Here is a 19,226-nt window from a genome sequence, read left to right on the forward strand (position 1 = left end):
TATCCTTATGATCCCATGATATTCTCCACTCAAATTCGAATTTGGTTTTGGGAGGCCACATAAAGGTCTTTTAGAAGCTTCCTTTTGACCTACACATGTCAACAATCTCATCCCACTTGTTGGGTATAAGCATATGCACATTATTTTCTAATTTTAAACCATAAATTCATTTAAAAATGCTAAGAATTAATAAAGTTTGGAAAAATATAAATGTGACCCAAAAATGATAATGGTAAGGTAAATGTAATGAAATGGAGGTAAATGTAATGAAATAGAGGTGGAGTGAAGGTGACGATATGGAAATATAAGTGAAAATGTAATGGAAGTGAATGGAAATTTCAAGGGCCAGCATACCCCCCAATTGAAGCTATTGCATGTCTTCATGCAATCTATTACATTAATTCTTTTTTATCCTTGAGCTTTTGCTTAACTTTGCATGATATCATTTGATAACTTCATACTTCTGCAAATTCCTTTTGTTGAATTGCAACATGGCTGGTTCTTGTGTTACAACCATATTTTGTTGTTGCATTCGTTTTTTATCTTTCAAATTTGCATAATGATAATTTGATTATTGTTGCAAAGTATATCTTTATTGGATTGCATCAAAGTTGGTTCTTGTGTGACAACCATGATTGTGTTTGTGTCTAATTATCTTTTCAGTACTTTTGAAAAGCCTTTGTATGCTCATAATAATAATGTAATAGTTAATATCTTTTGAAAGTATGTGTGATTTTGAATGTGATATGAATATGGCTAAATATGAATATGAATGTATCCCCCCCCAACTGATGATATTGGCAATTTTATGAGATGACGAAGAGAAATAATTTTTTTTTTTCCAAAAATTATCATTCTAGCTTTTCAAGGAATTTTATGGTAAAAGCTTAGAAAATGACATACCTTAACTTAACCTTTGGAAATGGATGAGCTGCATGTGTGGTGGTTGAAACATTATGATCATAATCTTCTTCAAGAGGTTGGACAAGTCATGGAGAAAATAGTTAAGATGACTTTTTATTTCTTTTATTAAAACTTGTTAAATCTGCTGCAAAATAGTGTTGATTCTGCTACTGCCATCTGATTCTGCAGCTGTTATTTGATTCTGCAGCTATCATCTGATTCCACAGCTGCATGTCTTCTACATTTGCTCCAAAATGCTGAAAATGATAGTCTTCATGTCTTCAAAACTCATTGGCACAATTCCTGCTATGTGAATAGATGTTCTAATGTCGAACATAACAAGAAATTGTTGACTTAGTGGCCATTAATGGATGTCACTAGTCAACACAAGAACTCTCACCATTGATGAAAATGAAAGTCAAGATGCCCAAACACATCTTGCTAGGTATGAATAATTTTGTTGCTGTCAGGTACCTAGAAGATCCGATGAACAAGGGACATTAATGTATTCCCATTGTTTGTTGGCATGAGGACTTGCCATTAAGGCATGCAAGCCTCAAGGTGTTTTTGCAAGGATTTTAGACTTAAAGGAATATGGACTCAATAATTTGCTTTGAGGCAGTGTTTATTTGTGAAATGAAAAGGATAGTAAAGGAAAAATGAAAATGGAAGATGACAATGGAAAATAATAATGACAATGGGCAATAAACATGTTAGTGAGCTTCTTGTTTTTATTTGCGGGTCAAGAGTAGACAAAAAGTAATGGGAAGTGTATGTGAATAAAGAAAAATGAAAAACTGACTCTTGCTGGGAAAATAATTGTGGCTTGATTCGAAGTTCTTGGTTGGATTTATAATTCAAAAGGGAGGAAGAGTAATGGTTTTGATGAATATGGACATGGACCTGTTCTTATGTTTCTCATGAGATTGGTCTTTTTAAGACCAATTGTCGTCACAATTTAATCTCCTTGTTGATCATTCAATCATCCTAAACTTGCAAAAAAGACTTGACACAATGATCCAAAATGGATCTAGAATAGACTTCTAAGTCTAAAAATTTTCCTCACAAAGGAAAAATGAAAGTCAAAGGATGCTCCTAGAAATAGTCTCATTGCAGAGATCTCTTCATTATGAATCTAACGCAATTTGAATGGGCTAAAATGGACTTCGGATGAAGAAGTTATTGCAAAAAGAAGATTGCCCATTATCCTTAGAAAAGGAGGCAAATCCTTATGAAAATGGGCTTAAGGCTTTATATGCGTTCCTTAAGGAAATCACATCGGAAAGGTTCAAAGGGCAGAGTAGCAGGCCTTAAGGATCCCCGATTGTGATCTCTGACATATCGCTTCGGAGGTAGGCTATCATGCAATATCAGAACCCGGGCGAGCTGATAGAGCGATTGCAATCGGCGAATCGGCGGATCAACGATCGGCACAGTCAAAGGGAAGACCCTTGGGGCCATTGTGATAGCGATATAAGATGCGCCAATATTGGTGATCAGCGATCGACGATCGGTGGATCACAACAATACAAAGGGCCAGTGCACATGCGACATGCGATGGAGTCGATAGCTATACACCGATGCGATTGGAGATCGACGATCAGATCACAACAATGCAGAGGGGAGCACCATACCATGCGACAATGCAATTGTGATGAGCAATCGAGGCATGGACCTGATAGGATTATGGATGCGATTTCATAAATTTTGAAATCCGGATTTGCAGATTTTCTTTGTATTTTCCTTGTATTGGGTTTTTTTGCCATCCGCCTGTGCGATTGTGATATTGCGACCAAAGGCGGACCTGATGGGATTATGGACACAATTGGATAAAATTTGAGTTCCGACATAAAGCATTTTGTCAGGATTTCCATGCGTTTCTGTGTATTTCCGTTAGGAACCAAGAATGCGTTATTTGGTAGATTTTGTTCTGGAAAAAGGCCACCTGTGTATTTTCTTTGTAATGACACCCATTCACCTGTGCCATGCTATAAGTGGGCATTGTTGTAACAAGAATGCGTTATATGCAGAGCACCACATGGCTACAGAAGGTAGATGGCCAGTCACAGAGACACAAAGCCAGAGAGCTAGAGGGCCAGTCGAAGATACAGAGGAATGATTACACATAGAGAAACAGGCAGGTAGCCACAGAGCCGGAGGGTTGCCTCACAGATATGCAGAGAGCTCAATTTATAGGGTTACTGAAGGTTGCAGAGATTCTCTTGGAGGTTAAGCAAAACCATAAGCTCATGAAAGCTGTGAAGCCACCAGAGGTTGGGGCAATGGAAAAGGGGTGATTTCCCAGAGAGCTAAGCGTAGCAGAGTTGCAGAGCGTAGAAGGCTAGAGAGCCGAGAGCCAGAGCCAGAGTGAGAGCTGCAGCCAGAGCTGAGAGCTAGAGCGAGAGCCAAGAGCCAGAGCCAGAGCTGAGAGCTAGAGCCAGAGCAAGAGCCAGAGCCGAGAGCGAGAGAGCCAAATGGGTAGCGATAAAAAATGGTATTCTAATCCCATAGGTTCAGTTGTAAACCAATGGAGTTGAGTGTGGAACTTGTAAAAGAATTCAGCCATAATCCCAAAGAGTCTAATCAAGTTGATTAGAGCTCAAGGAGACATAGCCCAAGATATCATGGTGAAATCCATATTACATTGTTGTCTTTTGTGTTTGCTTATTTTCTACATTGTTTATTGTTGCATGTATTTAAATATCAACATAAGAAAAGAACACAAAGCACCTAAACAGTTTAAAAACAAACACAAACATACACCTCTTTCAAGCACTTTTAATTCCACAATTATCAACCATAAGCATAGATCTGGAGAATATATATAAGATTTGGAGTGGGAGAGGTTCTTGTAAGTTTGACAAGAAGCCTTTGGGTGCCCCATTTTCAGATCAGGTGGTATCAGAGCAGGTTGATTAACCCCACCTTCAAAGAATGTTATATCAGATTAGTTTGTATCACGAATCAGGTTGTATCATGATGCAAGTGGTATTAGATCGGAATGCTTGATTGACAGAGTAATCTATATGCTTGTTTGACTTGAAAGGTGTTCAAATGGTAGCAAGGATTTTGACTGTTTAATTATTTGTAAACTAACTATTGTGTGAGTTTGCAGAGGTGAAAGATTTTGATAGCTAAGTCTAGGAGAGGACAAGAAGGAAGAAGGGCTGAAGGAATTCTTCTTATCCCAAATGACCTCAAAGGAATCCTTGAAGCACAAGAGGTTTGCTGCAAAATGTTGCTTAAATAAGCTCTTTGTTAATCTTGTTTGAAGTTCTTTTGTTCATTCTAATAATGACAACTTCTACAAGTGAGTCCTCAAATTCTGCTTTCTTCACAAGATTCTTTGATGAAGAAATGAAGCAATACTTGTTCACCATGATGGATATGGTGAGAGAAATGTATGAGGATGAAAGGAAGAGCACCAGACTTAGAGAGTAGTTGAATTCCATGAGGGAAGAGAAGCAGTTTCTTTTTGACAAATTGCAGGAAATGGAGAGACAAATTCATATTGCAAATATGAACCTGGAAAGGATGCATGAGTTGGAGACACAACTCTTTGTTGCAAAAGAAGCCTTAGTCAAGTATCAGCTTGAAGAAGAGGTAAAAAATTCCAGTTTGTCTTCAATTTCCTCTAAGAATGTTTATATTGGTCCTTTTGAAAAACATACCAGAGGCATAGGTTCCAAGTTAATGTCCAAGATGGGCTATGAAGGAAAAGGCTTGGGGAAACATGCACAAGGTATTGTTGAGTCAATAATAGTTGAGTAAAGGCCTAAGTATTTGGGTCTTGGCTATGGACAATCTTATGGAGAAAGTTCCAAAGCTACCATGAAGACCATTGAAACAGCTCCAAGAAGGAGTTTCATTGCAGGTCTTCTACCTCAAGATTGTATTCTTGGGGAATGTAATAGTGTGAAGCATACTTTGCAGAAAGAAGGTGTGTATCAACATACACTTGAACCAAAGAGATGTGAAAACTCTGAAACCATAGAAGAGGGTGATGGTGTTCCAAAGGGAGCTACTTCTTCATTCAATTCACCTCCTCGTGAAGGTAATAAAGGTGAAAAAGAAAGGTATAAATCTAGTTCTAACCATATTCCTTTTGATTATGTTCAGCATGGTCCTTTTGTGGTTTGGTTTACCATAATGTTTCTAGATGTTGGAAGAGAATGGCCACATGCAGGAAACTTTGGAAGGAAAAGAAGCAAGAAGCTAAAGGTCCATTAGACAAGGAAAACCATGATGTTGAGGAGATGCACATGTGTTGCACTTACTGCCATAAGCAAGGAAATATTGCTGAAAAGTGTTGGACTCTGAATCCGACAATGCTTCCACGAAACTTGAAGAAGGTGGAAAGAGAAAATCGCAAGAATGGAAAGGAAGTTTCCATAAATGATGTGTTTCAAGATGATTCACATGTTAATGCTGATGTGCAGATAAAGGAAAGATCTTTGAAATGGATTGGTAAGAAATGGTTAGAGTTCTTATCCAATTAATATTGCATGTATATTGATATAATGCATCTATTTGCATTTCTTTGTTAATGGAATGCAAGTTGCAGGATTTTACCAAGAAGGTGAATGGAAAAGTTGAGTCGGAGACTCAATTTATTGCTGCAACATTATATTCATTTCAGCTTCGAAAGTACACTGTGCTTAAGCAAAAATTGAAGGATGAAATGCATGCATAAGCATGATATGCATGGTTATAGGGATGTTAATGATTTCCTTATACTAAAACATGTATGCATGATTAATTTGAAGGGTTGATTACTCTGTTTTCAAGCATGCATGTAATGCAATATTGACTTGAGAAAAGTTGATTTGGTCTCCAAGATGGAGATAATGATGAAGTGTTTCATCTTTGAAAAAGAACTTTAGGATCAATTGTTTCTTTTTCTACATGCTTGACTTGAAGGGTCAATTGTTTTAAAGGCATGTTTTGTTGGCTTGTTATCGAGTCAATCATTTGTATGCAGATGTAAACACATGGAGGTAATTCAGAAGATGTGAAATCTGTTTCTCTTGTTGAAGCAGGAGTTTAGGCCATCCAGTTGTTGTCTGTAATCCTGTTGTTGTTAACAGTTGTTGTTGGCAGTATGTCAAACAGGTACAAATGAAAATTTTGTGAAGCAAAGGTAACTTCACGTTAGCTTGAGCCACCTTGGATCAATGATCAAGGCAGAGAAGTTCAAACTATGTTTTATGACCTTCTCAGCAGGAGTTCTATAGGAAGTCAAGGAGGAAGACATTTATTCCCAGGAGGACAAGCACATCCAGGAAGGAAGTGTTCAAAGGCTTTGGTTCAGAGGCACTATGCAAGGCAAGTGTATGGAGGCTGAAAGAAGAGGGTGAGGTACTCTCATTTACTGTTCAGATCAGTGTATCAGTATTTTCGAGTCCAAAAGATTTTTAGTGGGAAGGTGTGATCCAAAATGGATCTAGAATGGACTTCTAAGTCTAAAAATTTTCCTCACAGAGCAAAAATGAAAGTCAAAGGATGCTCCTAGAAATAGTCTCATTGCAGATATCTATTCATTTTGAATCTAACACAATTTGAATGGGCTAAAATGGACATCGGATGAAGAAGTTATTGCAAAAAGAAGATTGCCCATTATCCTTAGAAAAGGAGGCAAATAGTTATGAAAATGGGCTTAAGGCTTTATATGCATTCCTTAAGGAAATCACATCAAAATGGTTCAAAGGGTAGAACAGTAGGCCTTAAGGACCCCCGATTTCGATCTCCGACATATCGCATAGGAGGTAGGCTACCATGCGATATCGGAACCCGGGCAAGCCGATAGAGCAATTGCGATTGACGGATCAGAGGATTGGCGATCAACATAGTCAAAGGGAATATCCCCAGGACCATTGTGATAGCGATATGCAATGCGCTGATATTGGTAATCGGCGATCAGTGGATCACAACAATACAAAGGGCTAGTGCACATGCGACATGCGATGGAGACGATAGCGATATGCCAATGCGATCAGCGATCCAGTGATCGGATTGCAACAATGCAGAGGGGAGCACCATACCATGTGACAATGTGATTGTGATTAGCAATCGAGGCACTAACTCGATAGGATTATGGATGCGATTTCATAAATTGAAATCTAGATTTGTTGATTTTCATTGTATTTCTCTCTATTGGGTTTTTTGGCCATCTGCCTGTGCGATTGTGATATTGTGACCAAAGGCAGACCCGATGGCATTATGGACATGATTGGATAAAATTTGAGTTCCGACATAAAGCGTTTTGTTAGTATTTCCATCTGTTTCTGTGTATTGCCGTTAGGAACCAATAATGCGTTATTTCGTAGATTTTGTTTTGGAAAAAGGCCACCTGTGCATTTTCTTTGTAATGGATCCCATTCACCTGTGCCATGCTATAAGCGGGCATTTCTGTGACAGGAATGCGTTATACGCAGAGAGCCAGAGGGCCACAGAAGGTAGATGGCCAGTCATACAGCCACAAAGCCAGAGAGCCAGAGGGTCAATCGAAGAGACAGAGGAATGATTACACATAGAGAAACAGATAGGAAGCCCCAGAGCCAAAGGGATGCCTCACAAATACACAAAGAGCTCAATTGATAGGGCTGTTGAAGGTTGCAGAGTTTTGCTTGGAGGTCAAGCGAAACCAGAAGCTCGTGAAAGCCAAGAAGCTAGCAGAGGTTGGGGCGATGTCAAAGGGGTGACTTCCCAGAGAGCTAAGCGTAGTAGAGTTGTAGAGTGTAGAAGGCCAGAGAGCTGAGATCCAAAGCAAGAGTGAGAGCCAGAGCCAGATCCAGAGTCAGAGCCGAGAGCTAGAGCCAGAGCCAGAGCTAGAGCCAAGAGCTAGAGCCAGAGCCAAGAGCTAGAGCGAGAGCGAGAGCCAAAGCTGAGAGCCGGGGCCAAGAGCTGAGAGCTAGATAGCCAAATGGCCAAGGATAAAAAAATGGTATTCTAAGCCCATAGGTTTAGTTGTAAACCAATGGAGTTGAGTGTGGAACTTGTAAAAGAATTTAGCCATAATACCAAAGAGTCTAATCGAGTTGATTAGAGCTCAGGGATACGTAGCCCAAGATATCAGGGTGAACTCCATATTACATTGTTGTCTTTTGTGTTTGCTTATTTGCTGCATTATTTAGTGTGGCATGTATTTAAATATCAGCATAAGCAAAGAACACAAAGCACCTAAACAATTTAAAAAAAAACACAAACATACACCTCTTTGAAGCACCCTTAATTCCGCAATTATCAATCATAAGCATAGACCTGGGGAATATATATAAGCTTTGGAGTGGGAGAGGTTCTTGTAAGTTTGACAAGAAGCCTTTAGGTGCCCCATTTTCAGATCACACAAAGAACATAAGTGTGTTAAAAAAGAAATAGTTATTTTCTTTCTGATTCTTACGCAAAAATTAATTGTCAAATGAAACAGATTAAGGAAAATCAAAAGTGTTATATTCGGTCCAATTCATGATATCGATAACAATCCATTTTTATGAAATAACCATGAAAAATAAATCAACTCCCCATTGTCGAATGACTTCATGCACTATGCTCAATAAAACGATTAGCATCACAAAGATTTTCTGTGTCCTATTCGTTAAAACTTCATAAAAAATACACAACAAAAATATTAATGTCAAATGTTGAGAAATCATGTAAAATTTTTTCCAATTGTTCTGCAAGCCATTATTGAATCATCATATGTTCTGCAAAAATAACATGCTATCATAAATATTTGAAGTGGCAAAAATATGAAAAAGTACTCGCACGAAAAAGAAAATATTTCAATCAAATTTTGCAAGTATTGTTCATTTTTATGAATTGCTTCAAAAAATTGATTGCATCGTTGCAAAAAATTTTAAATTTAGTTTTATTTTTTTATTTATTTCTTTTTAATTTTCTTTATTAGAAAAGAATTTATTAATAAAAAAAATGTTTTTTTATTTTTATTTTTTAGTTTTTAGTTTTATTTACTTTTTTAATCATGAGACACATAGGGAATGACACACATATGTGTCTAAAATCAAATTTATTAAATCAAATTGGACTCTTAGACCTCATGGCATGTGGAGCAGAGTTTGTTATTCACTTGGATTCTTCTAAAATAAAATTTATTAAATCAAATTGGACTCTTATACCACATGCCATGTGGAGAAGAGTTTTTTATTCACTTGGATTTTTCTGTTTTCAACTTGCTATGTTAAAACAGTGCAAAACAAGTCATTTTTTTCTCACGCAATTTGCAAAACGGAGCTTTGAAGAACCCTGAATTTCTTCCAAATGACTACTAATTTGGAAAAACCATTTCTAATTTACGTAATTCACCCTATTCCCGAAAAAACCCATGTCTCTGTTTTTTCAACTTTTCTCGGTTTGCTCAGAAAGTGCGTTTTAAAATCATGTGTTTTTAATAGTTACACATTTTTTACAATTTCGTTTTCTCGCAATTACTTTTGCAACAAACTAAAATTGTTGTGTTTTGATTTTTTTATTTGCAGGTTTTGATGTATAATGGCTTGTCTCTCACAGAGAAGTTCATATTGATCACCCTTATTCCAATTACTTGCAATGGAATCTACAATCTTCTCTTCATCAATAGTTTCTTCATCCAATACACCTTCATTGTCTGCATCTGCAACTTTTTAAAATAGATTTCTAATAACTGCTGCTTGAGGAAGACCGAATATGGAAAAGAGAAGGTTCCCCCTTTTTTTTTTATTACAGTGCATGGGTCTTTGCGTGGATTGGAGGCCATCACATATGCGTAAGGCCAAGCCAAAGGTTGGCTTCATGCATATGCATGGGCCTCCTTTTCATGGCCCATTCATTGTTTTGAATTTTTTTTATAATTTTTTTTTTTAATTAATGAAATTATATATGTTATATTTTTAAAAATTTAAAAAGATACATATATATTTCATTAAACAAAACAATTTATAATTTATTTTATTTAATTTTAATTTTACCATAAAAATTCTTTTTCTGATCCTTTAGATCACACAAAGTGTGGGAGGAGAGCATACTCGAGAAATTATTAATTGTTTTTTTTAGATGTAAGAAATAAGGTCTCCTAATTACAGTTCCTTGGCAACGACACCAAAATGTTCGGTCAATTTAATGTCTTAAATTGCTAACATAAATTATCGACCAGGGTTAGTAAACTGATGAAGTGCGGTGCACAATATGTGCTTAGTTAACCTTGTTTCTTACTTTGTTGGGTATGTTTTGTATTGCTTTGAGGGTTTTGTCTTTTATGCCTAATGATTTTAATGGACGTTAAGTGTCAATGATCAACTAAGTCTAATGGATGTTTAATATAAAAACTAATTTCTAAGAAGGAATGAAATGAAATGTACTTCAACTAATTTAATTTGCATAAAATCAAATCAAAAACTTGAATGGTTAGTCTAATATAGGCCGGCACTATGTCTATGAAAAGCAGAGCATTATTCTAGATACAATTGTATTCATTGATAAGATGAAAATGAAATCACTTCCTATGTGATCCTTGAAAACTCTTGATCAAAACTAAAACTAATCCTATTCTATGAAATGAAAGCAACCAATATAGAAACAACTATGATCTATTGCATGCTCAAATACTATTGTGAAGATTCAATATAGGAAGATAATGAAATCATCTTCTTGGAATGACTTAAGCAATTAACTATACCTTAGATGTGATATAAGAAACCAGAATAAAATCATGGAAAGGAAAACTTGCAGCTACTATGTGATCTAATACCTCTTAGGCAACCCAAATTGGAAGAACCACCTTCTTAGACTTGTTGATCATGAGATTACATAATGGATGAAAGCTTAATCTAAAAAGCATGACAAAAGCATAAGGAAAGAAACTAAATCATTGTTTATTCTTAATGCCTCAAGAAACCAATATTGGAAAATAGCTGAATGCTACCTTCTTGAGAAGCTCTTTGGAAAACATAGGGTTAGACAGTGAATGCAAGCTGCATCTAGGAAAGCATTGTAAAGACATGTGAAAGACAACTAAGTCAATGTATGCTCTAATGCTTCAAGAAATCCAATTTTAGAAAATATATAAAACACTAATTTCTTGAGATGCTCTTAGGAAACATAAAATTACACAGTGAGGCAAATCTACATTGAAACATAAAATAACCTTTGCAATGGAAAGCTAAACTATTTGCATGAATCAAAGTAAAACAAACTAATTAATCTTACAAATTTACAAAGGGATGCACATGGTTGATAGGGGCCCTTCCATTGTCAAATAACATTCCAACTCGCAAAACTCACATTCTGAAATTCAATAATAGAAAAGAACCTTCTTTATTGTTAAACTCACAACTTTACACAATGAAAATATACACTCCTAATATCATTACATCAATATCTTTTCATTTTACATCCCATTCCATCTCAAACCTTGTTACAAATCATTCTATAATTCTTTATCTTCTTTTCCTCCTTTTCCCCTGATAAGAGAAAACTTACCCTATTTATACAAAAAGACAAGAAGCTATCCCATTAATGAGAGTCCATGAATCTCTCCCTATATCTCTAGAGTTACAATCAAAATAGGAAATGATAAGGCACATGTCTTCTTAGAGTTTCAATACAAATAAGAAATAAGACACATATCCTTATGATCCCATGATCTTCTCCACTCAAATTCGAATTTGGTTTTGGGAGGCCACATAAAGGTCTTTTAGAAGCTTCCTTTTGACATACACATGTCAACAATCTCATCCCACTTGTTAGGTATAAGCATATGCACATTATTTTCTAATTTTTAACCATAAATTCATTTAAAAATGCTAAGAATGAATAAAGTTTAGAAAAGAATAAATTTGACCCAATAATGATAATGGTAAGGTAAATGTAATGAAATGGAGGAAAATGTAATGAAATAGAGGTGGAGTGAAAGTGACAATATGGAAATATAATTGAAAATGTAATGGAAGTGAATGACAATTTCAAGGCCCAACACATCTTGTGGCCATTCACCAACTCATTTGTAGTGGTATACTTGAATGAGATCCTGATCTTCAGCCAGAGTTGGGAAGAGCACCTCCACCACATCTGACAGGTTCTCCAAACACTACGTCAACACAAGTTATGTGCCAATTTGAAGAAATGATTTTTTGGAATGACTCAGGTTCAGTATACATTATCGATGAATGGGGGTGCATGTAAATATAGTCAAGATCCAAGTCATTCGGGATTGGCCATCTCCAACCACTCTGACAGAGCTTTGCAGCTTTCTGGGTCTTGCCAACTTCTACTGTAGGTTCGTGTTGGGATTTTCTCATATCACTTTTCCCTTGAGAGAAGTCACCAAGGGAGGAGCAAAAGAAACATTCTTTTGGTCTGAACCTCAATAGAAGGCATTCACAGAGTTGAAACATCACCTCTGTTCGGAACTAGTCCTTGCATTACCAGACTTGCAACAACCATTTGCGATCGAGACAGATGCCTCTCACTATGCTATTGGGGAAGTCATTACTCAACATGGGCATCCAGTGGCATATCACAGTGAGACACTTTTAGACACAGTCCAAAAGTATCCCACTTATGACAAAGAAATGCATTCCATTGTGCATGCCTATCAACAATGGAAGCATTACATTTTGGGGAAGGAAATGGTCATCCACACAAACCACCGACCCCTACAGTTCATACAGACCCAAGGGAAGTTGTAGAATGATCGCCATCAGAAGTGGTCCACATACTTACAACAATTCCATTTTAATATCAAGTATAAGAAGGGAAACACCAATAATGTTGGATATTGCCTTAGTCAACCACTGATCATGGCATTAACCACCGTGCTCAACTCTTGTGGGCACAAGACTTCTGGCTGGCCACTTCTCTATGAAAGCGACCTAGAATTAGGCCACACATACTAGCCACTCTTGGAGGGTCAACATGTTCCAAATTTTCACCTCGAGGATGCCCTGTTATGTCACCTGGGTCACCTTTGTGTTCCTTCAAGCTAGCATGCCAAGATGATTTGAGAAGAACACTAAAGTTGGGTTGCTGGACATTTCGGGGTCAAGAAAATGGTGGCAGTACTACAAAAGTATTTCTATTGGCCAAATCTTTGACAAGATGTCGGGAAGTACATCAGATCCTACACTGCCTTTTCCATTGCCAAACTGACCATCAAGAAGCAAGGCCTCTATACCTTGCTACCTACCCCTAGTCGACCTTGGGAATCCATCTCAATAGATTACATGTCAGGCCTTCCTTCTACTAAGCATGGAAACGACTATGTTTTTGTGGTCATTGACAGGTTCTCAAAGATGGCCATTATGGCGGCCTGCAAGAAGAATATCACAACAAAATCCACTGCTAAACTCTTCTTTGAACGAGTGTGGGTACACTTTGGGATCCCATAGTCTATCATCTGAGATTGGGAAAACAGGTTCCTCAGTACATTTAGGTCCAGTCTCTAGTAAATGCTAGACACCAAAATCACTAAATCCACAACATTCCATCCCCAAACTGATGGTCAGACAGAGGTTGTCAACAAAATGATCATACACATTCCATGTACAACTCAAAGCATCCACACACATGGGATGAGAGCCTCCCCTATGTTCAGCACAACTATAATTGGGCTCTCTACAGATTGACTGGCCCCAACCCTTTTCAGGTGGGCTTGGGATTCCAGCTAATATGTCCCATTAATGTGGCCATTCCATTTGCAGCTACTCAGGCAGATTCGGCTCATGTCCAATCCGAAACAGATAAGGAAAGCAACTTCATTGAGCACATCCAGCATATCCGCCAACAAGTCCATGAAATTCTTGAGAAATCAAATACCAACTACAAGGAGCGACATGATTAACATCAAGTGCCACACAAGTTTTAGTTGGGCAACAAATTCTAGTAGTATTTGCAAAAGGAACGTCTTACCAGAGGCTATCGAAAACTCAGACCACTCCCATATGGTACTTACACCATTACCAAGGTTGTGGGAGATAATTCATTTGAGCTCAACGTTCCCCCATTCCTTGGCCTACACCCAGTGTTCAATGTGGACCACCTTCGACCATACTTTCCACCATTATTAAACACATCTGACATTGTAGAAAATCTCACACCAACAGAATTAAATCCAAATTGCATGGAATAGGTTTCAACTGCTTGAATCATGGCCACGCAGAGCAAGCACACTCGCTAGCAGCAGATCCAACTGTATCAAGTTATCAAAGCAGGCCAACTCCTTCACCAGGGCAAGCGGCTCACCATGGACCAAGTTCAGCAGAAGTTTCCTCATCTCATGGAGGAATTCAATGCAATGGGGACCATTGCTTCCTAATGGGGGAGGAATAATCTAGGTGGATATTGGTGGCCACTCGCCAATTCCACTTGGACTCCTCCTTTCAGTTTTTCAGTTTGCTTAATTGTAGCATAGTTTACTAATTTTAGTAGTTTTTCGGTTCCTGAACTTCTGGAGCCGTTTTGAGGCCCTAGATGACATTTTTTAGCCAAATGGGGAGAAACATGGGTCCATGGACTGATGGTTCTCATCCCAAAGTATTATTCCTCAGATATATCTTTCTAACGAGGTATTGTGCGTGTCAAACAGAGATCGTATGCCAAAGTTATGACCCCACGAAGTTGATGTACCAATTTACCCAAAACGGGGCCCATAGTTTGGCTCTTCATCTTCTAGGGTTAGGTTTTGGATGTTTATGGTTTTCCATTGTTTCTCAACAATGAATAGGCCTTTGAGCCTCATTGTAAGACAGTTGAGAGGCATGTAGCCACCACGTCTCTTCTTAGAGATAAGCTACCATTTCCCGAGCTAGTTTATTTCCATTTTCTATTTGTAAGCATTTTTCAATATTCTCCATTAATGAAATGAAGTATTATTTTTACTGCATCTTTGTGTTTATGTCTATTTCTGTAGTTTATTGCGTTCCTGTTTAAATCCAGATCAATATATGGTTATGGGTATCAATGGTATGATGATGAAACTTTTTTTGCATATTGTGGAAAAATGGTGTTTATGGTTCTTATTGAAGAAATGATTTTAGTGATATTCAGTGTGACCACAACTATTCTTTCAGTTCACATAGATGTGTTATGCTAGGAATTTATGGATAGCTTCAGGTTAACAAGAGATTTGAGTAGTTGCATATCATGGGACATTGGTTCATATACATAGATTTTGTCTTGGAGGTGGTTGTCGTTTAAAGTCTCCTCTTAGCGCCAAAATTTTTGCAATTCCCAAGTTTTTAAATGGCATTTGTACTTTCTTATGGCTTTGTGTGCCTTATAGATGCTTATAGATGGTTCTATGCACCTACTAGTTTTTATGAATGTCTATGGATGGTTTTTTTTTCCCTCTATTTTTTTATGCATGATGGATGCTTTTGTGTGACTTATGGTGGCTTATAGTTGTATAGATAACCTAGTTCAATGTTTTGATGTTATAGATGGATTGTAATTCGATTGTAGTTTTGATCTTTGTTGATCAGATGGGCATATTTCATCTCTGATGTCTACATATATGGTTGATCCTAGCCTATTGGTTTAGTTTGTTTTCGTATGGGTTCTAGAAATGATAGTGATGTAATATTTCTTTTAGATAATGAATACAAAATCCAACAATTTTAAAAAAAAGTGAGTGTGAAAATATCAATAAATAACACTGCTTTTAAAAAGTAAAAATTAAATGAAAATATAAATTTTGGTTTAAAACAAATCCCACTTTATATACACATAGTACACACACATGATATTAAAGTATTTTATTTAAGGTTAGACGTGGAAATATTGTATATGAAATATTTATTTGTTATTTATATTTTTTTTTTCAATACCAAGTAGTTACTTATACTTCTTCCTCATACTTGGATGTTAACATCACTTATCATTGCAATGAGAATTTTTTTACTTTCCATTATTCCTTTTATATTTTGTATTATTGATATTGAAATAATTTACTTGATGTTAAAATATTTTATTTATGTCTCACATTTAAATGTTGAAGTAAACAAAACTATCTAACAAGATTTTTTTTATATTCAATTACTTTCTACATATATATATAGATAATTGATATTGGTAATTGAATTTATTTTGGGTGGTTCAAAGGAATGATTGCTATCTTCTCCAACTAAATTTAATTCTCTCTTTTATATCTGTAATTTGTATATTAATATATTATAGATTATAAAACACAAAATAAACTAAAATTTTAGTTTTATTTTAAAAAAATCCCTTGATCTTAGGTAAATTATAATCTTTTAATAACCTAAGTAAATTATGAAAATGTAAATTGTAATTTGTGTAATAATTTAAATAAATGAAAATGCTATATGCCAAGTGATTAAAAAAAATAAAGATATGAAAAAACTTGGCTGACGTAACCTTGGTTTAATTCGACGATCACTCTCTGAAGTTTTGACGATGGTTTTTTACAATCCACTCTCTCCTGCATGACACACGCCACGAGATGGGTTGTGTCTCCCTCATGTCAAAACATAGTCTTAGGGGATAATAGATCAAAATTCCATAATCAATATGATCAAAACCCACATGCTTAACAACCCCATGATAGTTAGGAACATGACCTGTCACGCCCCCAATTCTTTTTTTTTCTAATTGGGCGGGTGCGGCACCGCCTAAGTTATTAAGAGGTTTCATCTTTAATAAACTTTGTGGACTACGCCTTAACAATTCATAACCATTATGAATTAACATGCAAAACCATTAATATTGCATAATAATAAATCAATATACCAACAAGAATAATCAACACAGTAATAATAATAAACTTCTTTTATTATATTGTAATGTTTACAATCGGGAGGGCGACCGCCCGTGCACAACCGCACGGCGGTCCGCCGAGACTCCACCGAGACCAATGTACAATATACAACGTTCAACCCTTGCGTCGTCGGGCGGACACACCACCGCCAATATACGCAGCGAGTTAATACAATACACGAATCCGGTGTTAGGCGGGTGGGCGCACCCCGTGCACAGCCTTACCTCCGCCTTAACCTGAGACTACGTGTGAACCGACACACAACCGTGTCACTATGTTATATCATCATGCGAGCCCGACGTTGGGCGGACGGCCGCACCTCGACCCACCGCCAACACACCCGGAGTTCACCTGCGTTTACACTGACCCGGCGTTGGGCGGGCGGGCACACCGTGCACGACCCGGTCGCGACTCCAACCCGGTTACCAATGCTACAGTCTCGACACTGAGCGCACCGCCAGCAACCGACCTCTGAACGTGTCTCGCCTTCGCCCGGCTCGGCGGGCTCATCTGCCAACTTCTCAATCGACTACACCTTTACCCCGACTGCGCACTGTTCCTTGTGCATTGAGAGCGATGTGTGATCGATTGAGCGATGTCCCAAATGAACCGCAGGTTGCCTGAACTTATACGCCTCCAAGGTGAGCGTATCTCCTCCTGGCCGATGTTGTAAAATATGATAACTCGCCACCATTCATTCTAATTCATTGTCGGCCCATCCAACAATGATTTATTCCAATGGTCGGCCTAAACATAAGGCAAGCTGCCTTATAAATGAGCGAGCTCCCCATTACTTTGCGTATTTTACATCGCACTTCATGGTTCGCTCGCGGTTCACTGTTTTTTTATGTGTCGGAGGGGCGCGCGCCCGGGCGGAGCCGCAGGTCGCCACATCGCACGCCCGTGCAGAGCCGCAGGTCGTCACACTCTCCCCCACCAGAAGTCATTGTCGTCCCGACAATTCCTGCTCTCCTCCTCAATTTCCTGTCATACCTCGCAATCTTGTCCTTCCATCTCCAAAGTGAATCCTCCGTCTCCCAGCTCTCCTCCTCCGGTGCATCCTTCCATCTGCAAAGAAATTCCCGTCGTCGGTGGCAACCAACACCAGTAGTTCTGAGACTCACAATCTTCTCCAACTCTAGTCCTGGTCTGTCCACAATCCCAGCTGGTCCTCTCGTCGGTTCAACTCTCTCTGGATGGTCTGAATCAAGTCGACACCTCTTCAACTGGCTCACATGAAAAACTGGGTGTTTCATGTTCATATGGTGTGGAAGCTCCAACTCGTAAGCAACTTCCCCCACTTTCTTCTTTACTCGGAATGGCCCCTCATACTTCCGTGTCAGTTTGCTTGTCGTCCCTTTGGCTGGCTGAAACTGCTCCCTGGTAATCCTGAGAAACACCATGTCCCCTTCACCAAAGTGTGCTTCCCATCTCCCACGGTCAGCATACTTCTTCATCCTCCTTGCAGCATCGTGCAAGCGCAACCGTGCTAACTCCAAGGTCTCCTCCCAAGCCTTCATGAATCTCTTCGCATGAGGACTCCTCAAGAAGCCTCCCGTCACTACGGTATGTGGTGCAACCGACATCTGTCCATTTACCAACTCAAATGGACTATACCCCGTCGCAGAACTCTTTTGAATATTGTAGCTAAACTGAGCAATATCCAAGAGTTCGGGCCAATTCTTCTGATCAGCTGTCACATAGTGTCGCAAGTAGTCCTCCAGCAATGCGTTGATCCTCTCGGTCTGTCCATCTGTCTGTGGATGGTAACTCGAACTCATCAACAGCTCTGTCCCGACCAACTTGAACAATGTTGTCCAAAATCTCCCTGTAAATCGTGGATCTCTATCCGACACAATACTCAACGGCATCCCCCAATACTTCACTATGTTCTTAAAGAACAACTCCGCTGTCCGCTCGGCTCCACAAGGTATCTTTGTAGGAACAAAGACGGCATACTTGGAAAAACGGTCAACCACAACCATAATCCCATTATACCCCTGAACTTGTGGTAACTGAGTGATGAAGTCCATTGAGACACTCATCCATGGCCTCTCTGGAATCGGCAAAGGCTGCAACAGTCCTCCTGATCTCTGATTATCTGATTTGTCTTGCTGACAAATGATGCACATATGTACATACTCCTCCACATCCTCTCTCATCTTCTCCCAAAAGAACCCCTCTCCAGCAATGCCAAAGAACGACGCTGCCCTGGGTGTCCAGCCCATGGAGAATCGTGGCATTCTCTCAAAAGGTGTCTCCTGAGTCCAGATGTCTTTGGAACATAGAGTCGGTTTCCAAAGAACAAGAACCCATCTCGTAGGAAGAATTTCCGTGTCTTCCCTCCTTTACCTGCTTCACTATATTCTACGCCAAAGTATCAGTTTCAATGCTTTCCTTGATCTTATTCTGCATCTCCTCTGACATCTGAACTCGACTTCTACCCCTAGTTGCCCGGCCCTCTTCTTCCTCCAATGCTGCCAGTTGTCCTTTTCTGCTAAGGGCATCTGCTACCGCACTGTGTCTCCCCGGTCTATACTCAATAGTCATGTCGAAT

This window comes from Pinus tabuliformis, chromosome 9, assembly GCF_031772625.1.
Source record: "Pinus tabuliformis cultivar Carrire ecotype Pingquan chromosome 9, CPIR1, whole genome shotgun sequence".
Taxonomy (NCBI): domain Eukaryota; kingdom Viridiplantae; phylum Streptophyta; class Pinopsida; order Pinales; family Pinaceae; genus Pinus; species Pinus tabuliformis.